This window comes from Notolepis coatsorum (assembly GCF_963971535.1).
Source record: "Notolepis coatsorum genome assembly, chromosome: 4".
NCBI lineage: Eukaryota > Metazoa > Chordata > Actinopteri > Aulopiformes > Paralepididae > Notolepis > Notolepis coatsorum.
The window spans coordinates 11,397,245-11,404,243 of record NC_140168.1 but is presented as its reverse complement, the minus strand read 5'-3'; the positions used below and the strand labels follow the sequence as shown (position 1 = coordinate 11,404,243).

Genomic DNA, 6,999 nt, shown 5'->3' with positions numbered 1-6,999 from the left:
GCAGCCATTGAGCCTGTAGCCCACGTTTGGGTGCTACCAGTGGTGGTGAAGGAGGCCATTTCCACCCTACATTTTTAAAGCGCGATGAGTCTCTAGAAAAGCACTATATTTATTTTATTTATCCAGGAATGTCCCATTGAGATACAAGATCTCTTCTTCCAGGGAGTCCTGAATTATATAAATGTATGTCATATTTATGTTACCATCATACTGTAAAGGAAACAGACAGTGTGAGACAAAGAAGATAATATACACATAGAATAGAATAGATAGAATAGAAGCACCACAGATCGCTCACAATGAACATCCAGTTAGTCAAGAGTAAAAAAGAAAAATAAGAATATGAATACAAATATAAATACACAGGCAGAGATATACTGTACCTTCTAAAATATATACATTCCCAAAGATACAACATGTATCTCTTATAACTCTGTATGATAGCATGTACAATAGTGCTGTATATACCGTATTATTACATGTATATATTTATATTTACCGCATACATATCCATATCTGATATATACCTACTTATACACCTGCATATAACCTATATAACTCTGTATTATAGCATATAGTGCTGTATATACCATATATATATACATATATATATTTATTCTTACCGTATATATACATCTATCCACATCTGTCTGTACATACCTGCATATAATCTTTTTACATATCAGTAGATACTATATCTATATTATCTGTACATAGGCCTATCCCTTACCTACTCGTACTAGTACACTGTTGGCCAGTATGACTGCTACCATACTGTCTTCATACCTGTATCACTGTACATATTCATATTACAACTCTCATTATATACAACTGACTAGTCATTAGTACTCATGTATATATGTATCACCTGCACATTGTATATTACTATTGCACTTTACTGTTACATTTCCACTCTGGTTGGATGCCAGCCTTTCCGTTGCACTGTAGGCTACTACCTGTGCTGTGTAATGACAATAAATGTGAATCTAATCTAATCTAATCTAATCTAATCCAATCTAATCTAATCGAATCTAATCCAATCCAATCCAATCGAATCTAATCTAATCTAATCTAACCTAATCTAACCTAACCTAATCTAATCGAATCTATACATTTCAACAGGAAAGTGCCCCATACAGATCTATGTAACAGTTCCCAGTAGATAGGGGCTGATTGAGTCAGTATGGAGACAGACTGCAGCTTTCCTCACACACACACACACACACACACACACACACACACACTACCGCATGGTGAGATCACACGGCTGTACGCTGCCAATCCACAGTACAGTAGCATGACATCATCATCATCATCATCCCGCTCGTTGCCCCGGGTGACAACAACGCCGTGAAGAGAGACCGCTGGAGGGATGGCCGGGAGGTGTCTCGCTGCCTTCCGCCGTTTGGATCGTAATGTGTTTTGTTTGTCTGTATCTCGCTGCAGGTTGCCGTTTCAGCAGGACGTGGAGTATGGCAACACCACGTCCCACCTAGGAGACTGTGACGGTAGGTTGCAGCACCGCCTAGTGGCCGGACACCACATTACACCCCGCCCTCCATGGAAAACACCCCCCCCCCCCCCCCATACTATAAGAGGACCTTCGAAATACTTGGCAAATGGGGGAATATTCACGACAACTCCTGTAATTTAACTCATCTTTATTAACCCGGGGTGAGGAATGTAATTTCCTCCTCCAACCTCATTACACCAGATTAGAATCCATCAGGAAGGTAATTCATTTAACGATCCCGGGCGGCGACTGCTACTACTGTGAGAGAGCTCCGCTTTTGTGTAACGGGGCGGGGGAGGGGTGTCGTCGCTTCACTTACACTTTCCCTCGTAGCGATGTCAGCGTGACCCCCGTTTAATTGACCCCCCCCCCCCCCCCCCCCGTGGCCATTTTTGCTCTTATGTCACGCGCGCGACACGGTGGAATAAAAGGAAGCCGACCCGAGCGCGACGTATAAGAGCAAAATGGCGGCAGTGTGACTGTGAATAGTATGGTCAACGTGAGAAGGTGTGAAGAAGGTGTGGTGGGTAGAGAGAGGTAGAGAGAGAGAGAGAGAGAGAGAGAGGAGAGAGGGAGAGAGAGAGGGAGGAGAGAGAGAGAGAGAGAGAGGGAGAGAGGGAGAGGGAGAGAGGGAGAGAGAGAGGGGGAGAGAGGGAGAGAGGGAGGAGGAGAGAGAGGAGAGAGAGAGAGAGAGAGAGAGAGGAGAGAGGGAGAGGGAGAGAGGGAGAGAGAGAGAGAGAGAGAGAGAGGGAGAGGGAGAGGGAGAGAGAGAGAGGGAGAGAGGGAGAGAGAGAGAGACAAGAGAGAGAGAGAGAGACAAGAGAGAGAGAGAGACAGAGAGACAGTACTGTACGCACAAAGACTGCGGCCAAAAAAAAAAACCTGTTCTCGCAAAAAGCCCAGAATCGGCCTGTTGGAGGGCCAGCGCCGTAGCCAGTAGAAAGCCGCAGTAGAGATGGAAACAGATTCAGCGTCAGACGTTGACGTCACCTCCCCCGCTGAGAGACAGACTCGGAAACCATACAGCTCGGCAGCAGTTGCCTTGTTAACCATTTTACTGCCACACTGCAAAGGGTTAACCCTTTCACTACCACAAGACAGAAGGTTAACCCTTTCACTCCCACACTACAGAAGGTTAACCCTTTCATCTGCCACACTACAAAGGGTTAACCTTTCACTACCACAAGACAGACGGTTCACCCTTTCACTACAACACTACAGAAGGCTTGTGTCCACCGGGGACGTTTTATGAGTTGTCAGCTGCTTTCTGTCATTCATTTCTATGCTGGAGACGCGACAGGCGCGCGCTCCTCTTCCCAGCGACGCGCCTCGCGTTTTATGAGCTCTGGGCGGCAGCGTTTTTGGTCGGAGGAGCGCTCCCAGCTCATAAAGTTGAAACTAGTTCAACTTTTGGGAAAGGAGCGCGCTCATCAATGTAACTCATCGAGGAAGGGGCGGAGCCGCGGCTGGCGTGAGCCTCAGAAAAAAACGCTCAGAGCTTTTTTTTCTTTTTTTTTCAAAGCGGTCCGCCTTGAAAAAAAGGTTTTTAGTCGACACATAGCCTAACCTTTTCACTACCACACTACAGAAGGTTAACCCTTTCACTACCACACTACAGAAGGTTAACCCTTTCACTACCACAACTACAGAAGGTTAACCCTTTCACTACCACACTACAGAAGGTTAACCCTTTCACTACCACACTACAGAAGGTTAACCCTTTCACTACCACACTACAGAAGGTTTAACCCTTTCACTACCACACTACAGAAGGTTAACCCTTTCACTACCACAATACAGAAGGTTAACCCTTTCACTACCACACTACAGAAGGTTAACCCTTTCACTACCACACTACAGAAGGTTAACCCTTTCACTACCACACTACAGGCGGTTAACCTTTCACTACCACACTACAGAAGGTTAACCTTTCACTACCACACTACAGAAGGTTAACCCTTTCACTACCACACTACAGCAGGTTAACCTTTCACTACCACACTACAGACGGTAACCCTTTCACTACCACACTACAGAAGGTTAACCCTTTCACTACCACACTACAGGCGGTTAACCCTTTCACTACCACACTACAGGCGGTTTAACGCTTTCACTACCACAACTACAGGCGGTTAACCCTTTCACTACCACACTATAGAAGGTTAACCCTTTCACTACCACACTACAGAAGGTTAACCCTTTCACTACCACACTACAGGCGGTTAACCCTTTCACTACCACACTACAGGCGGTTAACCCTTTCACTACCACACACGGGTGGTAGTGTGGTGGTGAAAGGGTTAACCTTCTGTATTGTGGTTGTGAAATGGTTAAAACTTAGGAAAACGCTAAAGCTTCTTGAAAGACGAGCCCTCGGCTCTTTTCCCTGAACCGTTCCGGCGATTTCCGATCCATTTGGTTACAGGTTTGTATTTCAACAGAAAAAAAAAGCCTTCTGAGCATTTCTTATGTCTCATCTGTTTCACACAGATATACGCCCCCCCCCCCCCCCCCCCCCCACCCCCCCCTCCCCTCCCCCCTCGTATATATATCCTGCCCTCGTCTTGGTCTAGTCGGTGTGAGACTATATAGGTCCCGGAGCCAAGAGCCCCTCTCTCTCTCTCTCTCTCTCTCTCTCTCTCTCTCTCTCTCTCTCTCTCTCTCTCTCTCTCTCTCTCTCTCTCTCTCTCTCTCTCTCCTCTCTCTCTCTCTCTCTCTCTCTCTCCTCTCTCTCTCTCTCTCTCTCTCTCTCGCTCTCTCTCTCTCCTCTCTCTCTCTGATCGGGAGCAGCAGGGAAGGATATTGGCGAGGGGCGGAGCCGGAGACAGACAGACAGACAGACGTACTTACTGCTGCGTCTGCAGATGGGAGTGATTTGAGGCTTGCGATGTGGAAACACTGAGGTAATGGCAGCGGCGTGTGGAGCGGGCCCTCCGCCGGCCAGCTGGGGGGAGAGAGAGAGTCAGTCAGCTGCTGCGAGGCTGGAGGTCTGCTGATGACAAGTGCAAGCCTCTCAGACTCGCCCCCCCCCCCCCCCCCCCCCCCCCCCCCCCCCCTCCCCCCTCCTCCGACTCGTCGTCCCCACCCCCCTGAGCTTGGAGGGCCCCAAGGCCAGGCTGGAGGAGGAGAGCTGCTTATAGAAAAGTTTATCGTGGTCTGAAGTTTTTGCATAATGCTATTACCAACAGACTTATGCTTTAATAAGTACATTATTATACATTATAGCCGCTGTGAGGAGAAGAGTACTGAATAGAAATAGGAACACCGGTGCCAATTGTTAAAAAAATAAAAAGATGTAGGTGCCCATAGTGGAGGAGGACTGCTTTTCCGCCTGGGATTTCTTTAACCCTTTCACTACCACACTACAGACGGTGTGGTAGTGAAAGGGTTAACCGTCTGTAGTGTGGTAGTGAAAGGGTTAACCTTATGTGGTGTGGTAGTGAAAGGGTTAACCCTTTGTCGTGTGGCAGTGGAAGGTTAACCTTCTGTGTTATCATGGTGAAAAGGGTTAACCTGCTGTATTGTCACAGTGAAAGGGTTAATCCTTCTGTGGTGTCACAGTGAAAGGGTAACCTTCTGTATTGTCACAGTGAAAGGGTTAACCATTTGTCGTGTGGCAGTGAAAGGGTTGACCTTCTGTGGTGTCACAGTGAAAGGGTTAACCCTTCTGTAGTGTGGTAGTGAAAGGGTTAACCTTCTGTGTTGTCACAGTGAAAAGGTTAACCTTCTGTGGTGTCACAGTGAAAGGGTTAACCCTCTGTATTGTCACAGTGAAGGGGTATAATGTGGCTCTATAATGGCGTCCCCCCCCCCCCCCCCTGTGTCTCTATAATGGCGTCCCCCCCCCTCCAGGTATAATGTGTCTCTATAATGGCGTCCCCCCCCCCTCCAGGTATAATGTGTCTCTATAATGGCGTCCCCCCCTCCAGGTATAATGTGTCCTCTATAATGGCGTCCCCCCCCCCCCCCCCCCCCTCCAGGTATAATGTGTCTCTATAATGGCGTCCCCCCCCCTCCAGGTATAATGTGTCTCTATAATGGCGTCCCCCCCCCCCCCCTGTGTCTCTATAATGGCGTCCCCCCCCCTCCAGGTATAATGTGTCTCTATAATGGCGTCCCCCCCCCCCTCCAGGTATAATGTGTCTCTATAATGGCGTCCCCCCCCCCCCCCCTGTGTCTCTATAATGGCGTCCCCCCCCCCCTCCAGGTATAATGTGTCTCTATAATGGCGTCCCCCCCCCCCCCCCCCTCCAGGTATAATGTGTCTCTATAATGGCGTCCCCCCCCCCTCCAGGTATAATGTGTCTCTATAATGGCGTCCCCCCCCCCCCCCCCTCCAGGTATAATGTGTCTCTATAATGGCGTCCCCCCCCCCCCTCCAGGTATAATGTGTCTCTATAATGGCGTCCCCCCCCCCCTCCAGGTATAATGTGTCTCTATAATGGCGTCCCCCCCCCCCCCCCCCCTCCAGGTATAATGTGTCTCTATAATGGCGTCCCCCCCCCCCCTCCAGGTATAATGTGTCTCTATAATGGCCCCCCCCCCCCCCCCCCCTCCAGGTATAATGTGTCTCTATAATGGCGTCCCCCCCCCCCCCCTCCAGGTATAATGTGGCTCTATAATGGCGTCCCCCCCCCCCCCCCCTCCAGGTATAATGTGTCTCTATAATGGCGTCCCCCCCCCCCCCCCTCCAGGTATAATGTGGCTCTATAATGGCGTCCCCCCCCCCCCCCTCCAGGTATAATGTGGCTCTATAATGGCGTCCCCCCCCCCCCTCCAGGTATAATGTGTGCTCTATAATGGCGTCCCCCCCCCCCTCCAGGTATAATGTGGCTCTATAATGGCGTCCCCCCCCCCCTCCAGGTATAATGTGGCTCTATAATGGCGTCCCCCCCCCCCTCCAGGTATAATGTGGCTCTATAATGGCGTCCCCCCCCCTCCAGGTATAATGTGTCTCTATAATGGCGTCGCCCCCCCCCCCCCTCCAGGTATAATGTGGCTCTATAATGGCGTCCCCCCCCCCCCCCCCCCCCTCCTCCAGGTATAATGTGTCTCTATAATGGCGTCCCCCCCCCCCCTCCAGGTATAATGTGGCTCTATAATGGCGTCCCCCCCCCCCCCCCGTCCCCCCCCCCAGGTATCCTCCAGCAGAGTCTGCTGATCGAGCCGGAGAGCCTGGTCTCCCTCAACCTGCTGGTGGCGTCCGCGGTCTCGGCGTTCACCATCGGGGCGGCGCTCTCCGGCCTGGCCGTGTGCTGGATCATGGCGCACAAGCCCGCCAACCGGCGCCACGGCAACAACAACAACAACGCCCCCCAGTCCTCCATCCAGCGGCGCGAGAGGGGCCTGCTCGGCGAGGGCGGGGGCGGCTGTGGGCGGCTCGGTGCTCAGCGTGACGAGGCAAGGGGGAGGAGGCGGCGACCGGCCCTGCTCCCAGGGCGGGGAGACCCTGTTCGTCATGCCCAACGGCTGGGTGAAGTCGGGCG

The 6,999-nt window shown here is 50.8% G+C and overlaps 1 pseudogene across 1 annotated transcript in view; it reads left to right on the top strand.

Moving 5' to 3' along the window:
- Positions 1–6,999, top strand: part of LOC311226404 — an 8,091-nt pseudogene that overhangs the window by 313 nt on the left and 779 nt on the right. Inside the window, exons 2-3 of the transcript in view lie at positions 1,447–1,508; positions 6,651–6,999. The exon at positions 6,651–6,999 is cut by the window's right edge and continues 779 nt beyond it. The product of the transcript in view is annotated as an uncharacterized misc_RNA (transcript). The remainder of the gene's footprint in view (positions 1–1,446; positions 1,509–6,650) is intronic.